Source organism: Panicum hallii, chromosome 2 (assembly GCF_002211085.1).
Source record: "Panicum hallii strain FIL2 chromosome 2, PHallii_v3.1, whole genome shotgun sequence".
NCBI lineage: Eukaryota > Viridiplantae > Streptophyta > Magnoliopsida > Poales > Poaceae > Panicum > Panicum hallii.
The window spans coordinates 14,596,658-14,612,039 of record NC_038043.1 but is presented as its reverse complement, the minus strand read 5'-3'; positions in this window follow the sequence as shown (position 1 = coordinate 14,612,039).

Sequence of the window (15,382 nt, the reverse complement as noted above, 5' to 3'; positions counted from 1 at the left end):
ATCTTCGAAGGCGTAGCTTTTTGGGCACAGCCTGTGGTGTACATTCAAACTATGCTCAATCAGTTCCCTGGGCACCCTTGGCATATCTACTGGTTTCCATGCGAATATGTCTCGGTTAGCTTGAAGGAAACTGACGAGCGCGAGTTCCTATTTCTCGTAAGCCTGCGCTGATGATGGCGGTCTTGGATGAGTCACCCTCCTGGAGCTAGATCGACTTGAGGGCCACGTCGCCAGTCGATTGGATGCTTGACTTGCTAGCCTTTCTCGAAGGGATCTCTAGCCCGGCTTGGGAGCATTGCTGCACGGCCGCGAGTAATTCCCCTGAAGCATCTGGCACACGCGTAGTTGAAGCATACTGGATCGCCTCCTGGTTGCAATCATATGACTTCTTGTCACCTCGGAGAGTGAGTGCTCCATTTTGTCCTGGCATCTTGAGAAGCAGATAAACATAATGCAGCACTGCCATGAATTTGGCGAGTGCCGGTCCGCCCAGTATGGCATGATAAGAAGATTCAAAGTTGGCAACTTCGAATTTGATAAACTCAGTGCGGTAGTTCTCCCTCGTGCCGAAGTTGACCGGAAGAACCACCGTGCTAAGTGGGTGTGCCACATTACCTGGGGCAATGCCGTAGAAAGGAGACTTGCTCGGAACCAGCATTTCCGTGAAGTCCAGACCCATTTTTCTCAAAGTGCTGATGAAGATGAGGTTGAGACCACTCCCGCCGTCGATGAGCACCTTGGTGAGCCTAACTTCTGCCACCACCGGATCCAGGACCAGGGGGAACTTACCGGGCTCCGAGAAGCTTGTCCACTGGTCATCGCGGCAAAACGAGATGGGGACCTCCGACCAACGAAGTGGTCGTGGTACCGCCGGCTCGACGGACATGATCTCCTGGAGAAGCAGCTTCTGGTCCCGCCTGGAGCCGAAGTCTCCATCTCCCCCGAAGATGACGTTGACGGTTGTGGAAGAACCGCCTGAATTATCCAGCTCAAGTGCGCTAGTCATCACTATACAACCGATACTAACTCAACGCACTTCAAACAGAACAACCCATTGGTCTGTCGGGTCTCCGCCCGATACAGCCACGGTTCAACAGGATCGAAGCAGGTTTACCTCACATGAAGGCGAGTTTACAATCACCTAACAGCTCACCAACTTTTAATTTATAGAATATTAAACATTATTACAAAAAATTAAGTATACTTATACAAACATTGTTTCGAACGACAAGCTAAACAGCTTGTCCAGATTCACAGCGGAAGAAAATTAATACGCGACTACACACGTCGCGAATGTTGACACCAGGTTCAACCCAAAATATGGTGTCATTCCGGAGGGTCACTGCCACCCGGGGACGGATCCCACTCCATGGACCAGCCAAACGGAACAGAGGTTGGCCATGCTGGACCATCCGTGGGGTTCTCAAAGGTCATACCTGTAAAATAGACTAGCAAGACTAAGTATACTAATACTCAGCAAGACTTAACCGAGATCGGGTATACTTAGCCCGTAATTAGACCACGGAGGTTTGAGAGGTTCTGGTTTTCTTTTTGCTGAAAAGCAACCAAGAGTATGATCTACTTTCATGTTTTAGCTTTCCGATTCTAGTTTCATTAACCATTCTAGGTAAGCACCTATACTAGACAAGCAAGGTAGAGACTAGCATTCATCCAGATTATTTCAACAACAGTTTCTTTTCTTACTCTATGTGGCAGAAGAAATAAATAGTCTCAATATCTGCGAGAAACGGATGATTTTGAATCGAATTTCGAAACCTTGCAAGGGTAAACCTAACTCACACGCTTGGAACATCCAACGGTCGTTCCGAAGCAACCGTTTGCCTTTCATTCCGACTCGTGGATCAGGGCCACCACAAGCGACTGTAGGACCATACGCACACCAATTGTGCAGGACGTACGTCTGTAGCGTGACTACATGACCGTACTCCTGTCCGTTGCGCGGAACGTACTCCCGCACGTCGGTGCGTGAGAAAAACCAAATTACGAGTGGTGGGAGGTATGTCCACTCCTCGGGCCGATTGGTTACTAGGCTTACCGCTTTCCATATATCACGGCATGTGGCTAGTACTTTCAAACGCTTAACCACCACTACCACACACTGCAACCTTATCAATTTTTATCAACATAGACGGGGTAACCTTCCGAGTCATGATACTGCACATGACCTCATCCATCCTCCTTATAGTGATTGCAGAATAGTAAACATTCAACACCTATATCGCGCGAGTGACAGGAAATCACCCGACTTCTGCCGGTCCTATTAGCAAAGCATCTATCCGATAAGGACTCAGGCTCAATACATAGGTTCCTAGTATTCATGCATCTAGGGTTCCATTTCAATTCCTAGACTTAATGCAAGATATAATATATAAGTATAAAATTGCATAAATGTAGTAATTTGAAATACTGGGTTATGCACCGGGGCTTGCCTTCTTGAGCGGGGCAGGGGGCAGGAGTGTCAAAGATTTCCGAACTTTGGTTCGGAGCTTCAGTTAAAGTCTCAACGACGCTCGCAGGATCTTCAGAAATCCCTTGCTCAATTTTCAGGACTAGCTCGTAGTCTCCGTTGTCGAGTGTCATTGACTCTACATGATATGCAGTGATTCGACTTTAGATAATGCTTGAGTTAAGTGTTTTACTTCACGATAAAGTTGCAATCTAATAGATTAATACATACAATTTCATAAAGCAAGAGGTTTAAATATAAACCTATTATTGGTATCCTAATTCAATTATTCTAATTAGTTGAATTAATTGAATTAGGTTAACAAGTTTGATTTTTAATTTAAAATCCATAAAGGCTATGGCCTTGAATTTTTTGTGGATAAGCTTATTCCTAGTGGATAAGCTTACTATGAATTTTTTATAATTTTCTGAAAACAAACACTAAAGCATTTGAATTTAGTTCAAATGTCAATTTTAAATTCAAATCTTAGGTAAAACAGTGCTATAAATTCTTGGAATATTCATTATGAACTACTCAATTGCAGATCATCACATGGTAAAAAGATCTGAGCATGAAAACCTTAGCAACATGCTTAATTAAATTTAAACCCCTTTCAAGCTTGATTTGTATAAGTTTAAATTAATTCAAGCTAGGGTTTAGTATTATAGGGGAATTTTTCACACAAGATCACTTGTATCCTAAACAAGCTACTCACCAAAATTCACAGGAAATAAATTTAATATGCAAAAGTTACACTAAGATACCCTTTTGCTAAAATTTTAAAATAACTCTAAAAATATTTGGTTTCAAACTGAACTCTACTAACAAAAGTTGTAGAGCTAGATTTTTATATTTTTCTACAACAAAATTGGTTTGGCAATTTTTAGATTTTTCTAAAATTTCCTATGGATTTTACAAGTTGGCTGATTTGAAATTAGAGAGGGGTATTGATTTTCTATGGAAAGGCCCCTGGAAAGATTCAAATCTTTGCAATTGGGTTCTTGGCCGGGCTACACAGGGAAGTCGATCGGTGCCGATCAAATTCCAGCGAGGGGGCTCACCGACGGCGAGGGAAAAGTGAGGGGAAAGGTTCAGGAGCTCACGGCGGTCACGAGGGTGGTCGGTGTCGGGGAAGAGAGGGATTGTGGCGGCGTATTGACGGCGAGCAGAGGCGGGCGGCGGAGCTCCTAGGGATGGCGACGGCGTTCCGGTGGCCGGAGGGCAGGAGTGCGGCGGGGGAGTAGCTAGAAAGCTTCCCCGGGGTGATGTGGTGCTGGTGGTGTGCTTGGCCGGGGCTAGGAGGCAGTGGATCACCGGGACGACGGCGAGGCCGAGCGGCGGCGGGAGCTCGAGCTCACCGGCGCTGTGGTCCGGGTGATCTAGCGCGGGGGAACGAAATTGGGCGGGCTTGTGAGCTTCAGTGGGTTGCCGTGGTGCTGCTGGAGCACTGGATCGGGATGGGAGGTGGCAGTGGCGGCTGTCGACGATGAGCAGGAGTTGCGGTGGAGGTCCGGCGAGGTGGAGAGCTCGGGAAAGAGAGAGGTGAGCAAAATGGGCGTGTGCAAGTGCAAGAGCAAGTTCACGAGGAGCTCCAGGACGTGCTCGGGGTCCAGAAGAAGGCTTGGTCGTGTGGGAGCAGGAGCTGGCAAGCCGGCGGGAGGCGTGGCGGTTCGGGCGGCGGCGGCGCGACGTGGAGAAGCAGGGAGGGGTCCAGCGCGGGACGGGAGGCGGCGGGGCAGATGCTTGGGTGGCACGTGGCGCAGAGGAGAGCGGCGCGGGGGCGGCAGGTGCTCGGCACATGGCCGGCGAAGCGGCTGGGTCGGGTGCGAGCAGAACAGAACAGGGGAGGGGCTGGATGTAGATGAAGGGGACCTATTTGCAATTTCCCAAAAGTGCAGGGACTCAACTGTAAAGCCTAGTTAACTTTCAAACCATAGCTTAAATAAAAATGTGCTCAGAAGCAAAAGTGTAGAGTTCAACAAGATCTACAACTTTGCTTTAAGGTTCAGTTGCAGAAGAGCTAAGGATTTGAATATACTTTAAAACTTGGCTAAGTTTTAAACTTTAATTAAATCCTCTTTAAAAACTACACTACACTTGCATCCTTTGGGTAGTTTCACCTCTATTTACGGTTTAAAAGTAAGTTCTTGACCTTTTGCAAAACAACCTTCATATGTTTTGATTTTACCTCCCATTCTCACCCATTTAACACTAAAGGACCTAAATTTTTTAGAATTACATAAATATCCTTTTCCCTTTGCATTTAAATTTGAACACACATAGACAAGATCAAACATACACACTTTACACTAGATTTTGGTGTGTTTTAATCCTAAGTACCTGAATGTCACAACGGTCTTTGAGGCATCCTGGAACTTCGCGTTGTGCGATTTGTCCCCTTGGTCATCGTCTTCGAGTTCTTTGTCCACTGGCTTGTTATTCTTGCTGCCACTAGAATTGCTAAATGTTCTCCGAAGGTGGTAGCAATCAATTGCCGCATGATTAGCACCTGGATGCCATGGGCATTTCTTCTGCAGGAGCTTTTCAAACTCCTCCTGCGTTGTTGTCTTCTTGCCTCACAAGGGACGATCCATAGCCGCGACGAGATCGTCTGGCTTGCACTTTCGGGATGGACCTGAGTAGTCCCGCTGGCTCTTGTCATTGTGGTTGTCATTTGGACGCCTCAGGCTGCTATAATTGCACCTCGGGAACCGCTCCCACATCTTTTCTTTCTGCTTGGACCAGTCGTGCACCATATCACGAAGCCCCGCAACAGTTTTCAGTCTGTTCCACCCAAAGTCTCTGTAGATGCCTGGGTCGGTGATGCCGTTGTGAAAGCAGTCGATGATGTCTTCCTCCAAGATATTCGCAATGGTAGTGCGAACGTCGAAGAAACGGCGTGTATAGGACCGTAGGAGCTCGTTATGTTCCTATTTACATTGAGCAAGATCGTGACGAGTACCTGCGCGAGTGATCGCCCCCTGGAAGTATTTGATGAAGACCTTCTTGAGCCGCTCCTAGGAGTTGATCGAGTTGTTGCTGAGGCTCTCCAACCACGTGAGCGGCGCAGGGTCCAAAGCCATCGGGAAGTAGACAACCTTGGTGATGTTGGAGCCCCCTTCGACTTCAATGGCGGTGGAGTAGCAACGTAGCCATTGCTGAGGAGCTTGCTTGCCATCATACTCGGTGATGCCAATCGGTCGCTGGAGAACCATGTGGTAACTGCTAAACCGTGCGGAGAAAGCTGGAAAATGGTCGCTACAGTCAGTACCCTCTGTCTCGGCTACTTCGCACTCTTTGTGCCTGGAATCGATTACGGACCGCGCATCGCGTCCTTCATTGATTCGTTGGCGCAGGTCTTCTGGAAGAGGCCGATGATTGGCCTGTCACAGGTTACCCCCAGGGGCCTGACTCCCACGAGCGTTGTCATTGTTGTTGCTACGCTGAGGTCGGGGACGGCCGCCTGCCGTTCGACTGTGAGCCTGGCTTCAGCTTTCGCCCATGCGCTCCTCCCTGAGGGTAGACGTCGGGTTTTGTTGATCAAGCTGAATCCAAGCCCTTTGTGCGTAACGAAGTGCTTGACGCACGTTTGGATCATTACTGCGCTCGAGTATAGTCGTTGCCCTGGCGATGTTGGCCACCGGAGTCCTGAAGCCCCGCTCGCTTACGGCAGCGAATTCGGCGTCAAGCTCACGATGCATAGATCGCATGCGCTCATTGACCCTCCTTCGGCGGGCTGTGCGAGCTCTATTCCTGGTCCTCCGTGCCACACGATCGGTGTCGTTTTCATCGCTGGCGTTGGCTGTGGCCTCATCTTCAGATACCGCATCAAATTCGACGATGGGCAAGTTGCCATCATCCTCGCCTTCTTCTGCCATCAGCACTTGGGGTGAGATGAGCTCATCAGAGCTCGCGTCGACTAGCTCGGTCGACTCCTCTGCCATGGTGGCTAATGCCCTGCCGTCCTGAAAAGGCAAGGGCTTGAGTTGTGCCAAAAGTCGATCTTCGGCCTCGAGTAGATCAGAAAGTTTCATGCCCTTCCAATGTACAAAACGCCCCTCCGGAGTGGAGGTGATCATTAGACCGTTGGCACCAAAACAACCCGAAGCCCCCCGACGTGCGGTGGCTTCGGGCATTCCAAGTTGGAGTAAAGAGTCCAAGTCCTTCTCCAATGTGGAGAGGGACTCGGAGATTTCGGCCTCCTGAAGATCAGTGGCCAAATTGCGTAGACCAAGTCATGATCGGCTACACGAGTCCTCAGATTGGAATGAGTCCAACCCAAGCAAGGTTGTTGCAGTGCTGGATGGAGTCACGCCAAAAGTAGACTCCTCCTCGGTACTCCTAGCGGATCCATGGATTGACAATTCATCGAGATTATCAACGAACTTGTCGAAGTCGCTATGAAAACTCGCCACGGGAGTTTTCAGCTTCATGTTGACGAGGAATCGACAGAAACTACTCGCACCATCTGCGACGCAGACCCACGAGCCAAAAATAAACGTCGTGCCCTGAGAGGGTACTGACCTGGTGAACTTCAACGATGCCATCGAGTTCGCCGGTGGATCTTCGATGCGCTCCCCTACCTGGCGCGCCAGCTGCCGGTGTTTTACCGGCTACCCACTGAGGGGTATTCCTGAGGTGGTAAGTTTAGGTGAGGAGACGTCGAGATCAGGAACTCGAAGGTGCAAGGAACACAAGATTTAGACAGGTTCGGGCCGCGATGTGTGTAATAACATACGTCCTGTATGGTGGTTTGTATTGCCTTGGGTCTTGATGTTGTGTTTTGAGAGGGTCCCTGCCCCCCTTATATATCTGGGAGGATAGGGTTACATGAATCCTAGTCCAATACTAGCCAAGGAATCGTACCCGAGTACAACTCGAGTAGTTTCCTTCTGTACCGACTAGATCTACTCTCATATGAGTAGAAAACAACATAAATAAGAGATAAGACAAGCCTTATCTCCTGATCCTATTTAAACTACATTATGTACACAGTCCCGTAGCACCGGGTCTGACAGTCCTATCCCCTATTCCTGTATGAACTACGTTATGTACACTGTCCCGTAGTCCCGGGTCTGACAAGCCCCTGAGCACTTCGTAGCTGAGTACTGCAAGCTCCTCGAGTACTTCCGAAGTAATCTTTGGCTTCTTTTGAAGCTCCGTCTTGAAGTTCTTCTTCGAGTACTTCCTTGGCTGCATCAAAGCTATGAGGTGCTCATGCTCCGAATTACTTCTTTGGTATGGGGTGTGATGAAAAATCGCACTCCACATGGAGTAGCCCCCGAGCCTTAGGTTTAATCGAAGAATCAGGCTGAGCGTCACATTAGTCTTGAATCTTCCTTACTTACTCTTCGAATATATTCGAAAAATAAGTAGTCAATGCCATGTATCCCGCAGCCCCCGAGCCTTGAATCCAAATCTCTCAAGCTTGGAAAAAAGGATCCAATGATCCCTTGGGAAATAATTGGTGTGATGGTACAGATGATAGAAGTTAGATTTGGAATTCGAAAAACCCCTTTTTTGGGGACAATTAACCCTTAAAAAATGGTTAATCAAATAATTTATCTAAAAATCCCCCAAATAACCCCTCATCTTCCGAATATTCCCTGTGATGACTCTTCAACTTTGGAATAGTAAACCTGTATCCGGCCGCTGGTTATTTAACCCCACGGTAACTTAGGGTAAAACCCGTGCTTCCAATCTTCAATCCGCCGAGTAATTTCTGAATCCCCAATTAGATTTGTGGTCCACCTTCACCTTCTTTGACAAGCCCCAAGCTAGCCGAATCTCTCCACCCCATCTCTGCAGCCCCTGAGCGCATGCAAGTAAAGCGGCTCGCGACAAACAGATTTCAAATGGCGCCCAAGAGATCCAACATGAATGATGGGAAGGGGAAGGCAGCTGAATGGAAGGCGAACAAGAACAACTCCCCCGGATCATCCGTGGAGTTGGTTGAAGCCTTGCCATCGGTCCCTCGGGGTCATCGGGTGGTACGCAAGCGCAAAGCGAACGTAGTCGAATCCACCAGGTATGGGACCGCCGTCTTGTGGAATTGTCAAGTCTTGTGGTTATTGGATGCTTACATTGTCTGTGTTGCAATCCTTCTTCTTCTCCTCCTGACCCCAAGCGCTGAAAGGTGGTCGGGGCCGCATTTGCTGGGGATGATGTTCCTGCAGGTGGTTCTACAGAAACTACTGGGACGGACCCGTCGACTACTTCTGCAGGGGTCGTGACCATTGCCGTGGTGGGTACCTCACCGGGGCATCTCGCGCCCTTGGCTGGTGTGACCTCGCCACCGATAATGAGTACCGTGGTTACCACGGGTACTGAGGCTTAAGAAGCCCGCCATGAAGAAATCCTCTCTGTGAATGCAGCACCTTGTTCATAATGTATCTTCTGCTCTTTCGACCTGTTTGTTGATATATCTAATTCTGCTTTGTTAGGACTTCGTCTGCTTTGGGGTTGGATGAGCCAGAGCCTATCTCGGCTACTCCAGCCACCGAGCCACCAGTCGGACAACCTGAAGCGGAAAGCGCACAACTGCTGCCGCCCGAGAATAAGGACGCGACTCTGCCCGACCCACCACCTCCTGAGCCCCAGCAAATCGAATCCAATGCTGGTGGTGGTGAGCAAGTCAAGGCCACCGATGCCGCTCCTGCGGAAGGCACAGGTAAGTGTCTAACCCTCTGCGGCTAACTGCTTAGATCGTAGGCTTCGTTTATTGAACGCTTTTCGACTTGCAGGTGTCCCACAGCCATCAACTGAAGAGGCTGCGGGTACTTCTGGCAACTCTGGAACTCTGTTGATGCCTAGGAGAGGACTTGAGAACATTGTCACCAACGATCTGTTGGATGATCCTCTCCTCTCGGTCGACAACATGAGGTATTTCCAGAAGATCTCCAAGGAGATGTACAGGTTTAGCCTGGTAAGGCATGACTGCTCTTCTGCCATTATGCTTTGTCGAGTTATTTTGGCTTCTCAATCTTCCCGCTTATATAGGATGTGGCCAAATGCTCTCAAGAAAAATTTGAGAAGCTAAAGGCAGTCAAGAGTGGCCTCCCGGAGCTCCAAGCGAAGGATCGACGCATCGAGGAAGAAATCCGAAAGAATCATTGATCTTCGCAAAGAGCTCGAAAAGCTGAAGCAGGAGCAAACACGAGAAACATGGCTGCTCAAGAACAACATCTGTAATCTTGAGAAGTCCAACTCCGAGCTCTAAGAACAGCTCAAGGAGCAGAAAAAGCCGCATCAAGGCAAGTCCTGTCCTCGCTCGAGTACTTTCTCTAGCAGTTGTTCTTGTGTTCTGAAACACTGTCTTCACCGTAGAGCTTAAGACACTCTTAGCTTATAAAGAAGAGTTACTTACTGACGTGAAGAATATGTTGTATCGTTGTACAGATGACGTCGAGAAGCTAAGGGTGGCCACCCGACAGCTGGTTGAAGTGGTGGATCTGCTAGAAGACGGCGCAGCAGACGGGCGATCCCTGCTGGAGCGACTTCGCGGAGCTCTGCAGAAAGTCCTCCGCTTCGTCGCCGAGGCCTCCACAACATATGTTAGCTATGCCTTAGGTCTTGTAAAGTCATTTTGGCCTAAGGCTCGACTAGAAGTTGTCGCATAGGGTGTAGCTGCGGACTGCTCTGAAGAGCAGTTTAGCAAGTACCTTCTAGAGGCCAGGCCTGAAGCTGAAAAAATAGTAGAGTATAAAACAGGATTGAGTTACTGTAAAGACAAACACTCTTCTCCTTGTAATATATCTGTCAGTGCTATTTATACTATCATTGCCTTGTGATTTCTGGATTGCCATCCACGTTCATAGGCTAAATAGTAGACACTACCTCGAGGTGCAGCGACTCTGGGAGTAGTCGATATTGCTCGTCAAGTGAGCCCGTCAAACAAGTTAGATTGAATCCAATCGAGCGGATCTAACCTGTTCGGAGTACACGATCCTCATCGCGATGACTATCATGCTCGTAGCAAGTAGTCAATACTACCCCAAGTGCAACGACTCTGGGAGTAGTTGATATAGCTCCTCAAGTGAGCCCGTCAAACAAATTAGATTGAATCCGATCGAATGGATCTAACATGTTCGGAGTACGCGATCCTCATCGCGATGACTATCATGCTCGTAGCAAGTAGTCAATACTACCCCGAGTGCAGCGACTCTGGGAGTAGTCGATATAGCTCCTCAAGTGAGCCCGTCAAACAAGTTATATTGAATCTGATCGAGCGGATCTTACCTGTTCGGAGTACGCGATCCTCATCGCGATGACAGTTATGCTCATGGCAAGAAGTCGATTTATATGAAACTTGAATGTGGCAATAGCCTCTGAATTTTAATAGAGAATTTACATTCCTGATTCTGTGGCATATGGCCTCCAAAATGAATTGGAAGTAAACCGCCTTGGCGCTCGAAGAACAACTATCACTGCGTGTCTTCTTATGGGTAAAACTTTCGTAGGTTCTGTATGTTCCAGGAATTTGGGACGTCTTGGCCCTCGGGGTATTGTAGTCGATAAGACCCCGGTCTTGTAATTTGCTTGACGATGAACAGTCCTTCCCATCTCGAATTGAGCTTGTGTAATCCTGACTCGTCTTGGATGCGGCGTAGGACCAAATCACCTATACTGAACGACCGTTCTCTGACGTTGCGGTCGTGATATCATCGGACCCCCTGTAGGTATCGTGCTGACTGAACAAGAGCAGTGCAGCGAGACTCTTCGATAGAGTCTAGCTCTAGCTGCCTTACTTCATCCGCCTCGCCTTCGTTGTACATTTCAACCCTTGGGGATTTCCACATGATCTCAGCCGGTAAAATTGCTTCGGAGCTGTAGACAAGAAAAAATGGTGTTTGTCCTGTGGCCTTGGAGGGCTGAGTCCTGAGCCCCCAGATGATATGTGGCAACTCGTGTATCCACTTTCCACCTTTCTTGCTGTTTTCAACATAGAGTCTTTTCTTGAGGCCCTCGATTATCATGCCATTCGCCCTCTCGACTTGACCGTTGGCTCTTGGGTGTGCAACGGAGACGTATTTGACTTTGATGCACGCATTTTCACAGAACTCCCAGAACTGGTTAGCTATGAAGTTTGATCCTAGGTTTGTGATGATGGTGTTCAGGAAGCCGAAGCGATGCGGAATGTCGGAGATGAAATCAACAACTCTGTCTAGCGTGAGCTTGGTTATCGGCTTATACTCGATCCACTTGGTAAACTTGTCGATTGCTACCAATGTGTGGGTAAAACCGCCTAGCGCTGTTGTAAATGGCCCAATCATATCAAGGCTCCAGCAGGCAAATAGCCAGGATGGCGGTATGGTGATAAGATTGTGGGCTGGGACGTGAGATTGCTTGCTAAAGAATTGGCAGTTTTGGCATCTCCACACCAGGTCTTCAGCGTCTGACACTGCGGTGGGCCACCTAAGTCTACACCGATGACAGCGGTCTTAGATGAGTTACCCTCTTGGAGCTGGATCGTCTTGAGGGCCATGTCGCCGGTCGACTGGATGCTCGACTGGCTTGCCTTCCTTGTTGAGATTTCCAGCCCGGCTTGGGAGAGTTGTTGCGCGGCCGCGAGTACTTCTCCGAAGCATCTGGCACACGCATAGTCGAAGCGTATTGGATGGCCTCCTGGTTGCAGTCATACGTCTTATTCAAGTCGCCTCGGAGAGTGAGTACCCCACTTCGTCCTGGCATCTTGAGAAGTAGATAAACATAGTGCGGCACTGCCATGAATTTGGCCAGTGCCGGCCTGCCCTGTATGGCATGATATGAAGATTCGAAGTTGGAAACTTCAAATTTGATGAACTCGATACAGTAGTTCTCCCTCATGCCGAAGGCGACTGGAAGGACCACCATGCCAAGTGGATGCGCTGCATTTCCTGGGACAATGTCGTAGAAGGGAGAGTTGCTTGGGACAAGCATGTCCGTTAAGTCTAAGCCCATCTTTCTCAAAGTGCTGGCGAAGATGAGGTTGAGACCGCTTCCACTGTTGACGAGTACTCTAGTGAGCTTGACCTTTGTCACCACCGAGTCCAGGACCAGGGGGAATTTGCCAGGCTCCGAGAAGCTGGTCCATTGATCGTCTCGGGAGAACGAGATGGGGACCTCCGACCATCAGAGTGGTTGTGGTACTGCTGGCTCGACAGACATGATTTCTCGGAGTAGTAGTTTCTGTTCCCTCTTGGAACTGAACTCTTCGTCACCTCCGAAGATGACGTTGATGGTTTTCGAGGCAACTTGGAACTTCGCATTGCGCGATTTGTCCCCTTGGTTGTCCTCTTCGGGCTCTTTATCCATTGACTTGTTCTTCTTGCCATTGCTGGGATTGCTGAATGTCCTCCGGAGGTTGTAGCAATCGATTGCCGCATGATTGGCACCTGGATGCCATGGGCATTTCTTCTGCAAGAGCTTTTTGAATTGCTCCTGTGTCATTGTCTTCCTGCCTCGCGGAGGACGATCCACAGCCGCGATGAGGTCGTCTAGCTTGCGCTTTCAGGATGAACCTTAGTAGTCCCGCTGGTTCTTGTTAGTACAGTTGTCAATTGTGCGCCCTGGGTTGTTGTCGTTGCGCCTCGGGAACCGTTCACGCATCTTCTCCTCTTGCTCGGACCAATCATGCATCATGTCACAAAGTCCTGCAACAGTTTTTGGTCTGTTCCGCCCAAAGTCTCTATAGATGCCTACGCGAGCGATCGCCCCCTGGAAGTTGTCCATGAAGACTTTCTTGAGCCCCTCCCAGGAGTCGATCAAGTTGTTGCTGAGGCTCTCCAGCCATGTGAGCGGTGCAGGGTCCAAAGCCATCGGAAAGTAGATGACCTTGGAGGTGTCGGAGCCTCCTGCAACTTCTATGGCGGTAGAGTAACATCGTAGCCATTGCTGAGGAGCTTGTTTGCTGTCATACTTGGTGATCCCAATTGGCTTGAAGCCCTTAGGGTACTTGTAACTGTTGAACCGTGCTGTGAACGCTGGAAAGCAATCACTGCAGTCGGTACCTTCTGGATGGGCTACTTCACGCTCTTTGCATCTGGAATCAATTATGGATCGCGCATCGTGTCCTTCATCGATTTTCTGGCGTAGGTCTTCAATGGGTAAGTCTTGAGGATTCTGATGGTTGGGATGATTAGGTTGTCGCGGGTTGCCTCCTGGAGGTGGCTGCTGCCTCCCGCCAGTGGCCTGACTTCCACGAGTGTTGTCATTGTTATTGCTTCATTGATGTCGAGGACGATCGCCTACCGTTTGACTGTTAGCTTGGCTGCGGCTTTCGCCCATGTGTTCTTCTCCGATGGCTGACGCCGGGTTTTGTCAATCGAGCTGGATCCATGCTCTCTATGCATAGCGAAGTGCTTGGCGCAGGTTTGGATCATTGCTATGTTTGAGTATGGTGGTTACCCTGGCGATGTTAGCCACGGGGGTTCTGAAGCCCCGCTCGCTCCCAATGGCGAATTCGGCGTCCAGTTCACGATGCATAGATCGTATGCGCTCGTTGACCCTCCTTCGCCGGGCTGCGCAGGCTCTGTTCCTGGCCATTCGTGCCTCACGCTCGGTGTCGTTTTCGTCACCAGCGTTGGTTGTGGCCTCGTCTTCGGATATCATGTCAAGTGTTTTGTTGGTCCGTTCTTTTTGCGTTCTTTTTTGATCCATTCTTGAAACTCTAAACCTTCAAAGCTCTAAGCTATCTTTTTTGACTTCTCGGATATCATGTCATAGTTTTTGAACCGTTCTTTTTGTGTTAGTCTTCTAAAATCCTAACCTATCGTTTAGTAGCGTTGTTGTACCATAGTTCCTGTTTCTAAAATTTAATATAGATTTAATTTGATTAATATCCTCTCATCTATTTTTTCTAAATAAAATCCAATTATGTCTATATTCCGGTTTTCATAATTATTGTTAACTTGATTAATATCAACTGAAATGTATTTGTAATTTAATATGTTAGTTCAACACGAATCATATGAAGTTATGCATTTATATGCTCTCACTAGTTTCCTTTATAATTAATTGTTTAAATAGGATAACTTGTACATTGACGATTATATATAAAATTTGATTAAGTTGTATCTCATCTTTATAAATGCAAATATAGCATAAGTTAATTCTAATTAGAGATATTTCTCTTTTATATCTTTTACATTAGTTTTCTAAATTAAAATAAATGAAAGCCTATAGTTATTTTATTTCTTTTATAATATAAATCTTCCGATAGCTGTTTCTTTTCAACCCTAGCTCCGTTTTCCGCGTTTCTTTCATTCTCATGACCGTAGCAACGAGCCCTATTCTTTAGTACGCTCTTTTAAAGCTTTTCTTTTGTTTGCTGTATCCGTTCTTAGTCGTTCTTGTTTGTTTGCTTGTTTGTATGCTTGGGCCCGATGCTTGTGTGATGTTAGAAGGAGCGTGATCCAAGAGCTTTGAAGGTTTAGAGTTTCAAGAACAAGAATTGAAGACTCTAAGCAGCTATTCTCTAAAAGAAAGGCAAGTGTTTCCTTGATCATTCTTTTATCCTAATAATCACAATAAATATATCTTTTTCTATATGCATGCATGTGTTCTAATTTTGATGGATCCTAATTAAGGATATGCCTAGTCTTTATGATCATTCTTGTCAACCTGGGTTTTACATTTAATGTTGGATAGTTATTGCTTAGTTGCTATAACTGGTTCTGGTTAAGGAATAATATATAACCATGATGATGATAATGATGATGTTACACCTGTTCTATCCATGTTCATGCGCTATGTGTTGTTAATACAAGATTATATGTTTAATCGGAACATGGAGAACCACCTAGGAAAACAGTGCAACCACAATACGATATGGCTCTGGTCTTGGCTAATTAATTAGAGACTCTAGTTTATGATAATCTTACCGAAAGGGCAAGAGGGGTTGCATCATCGGGTATAGCTTGGTCCTCTTGAGGGTAC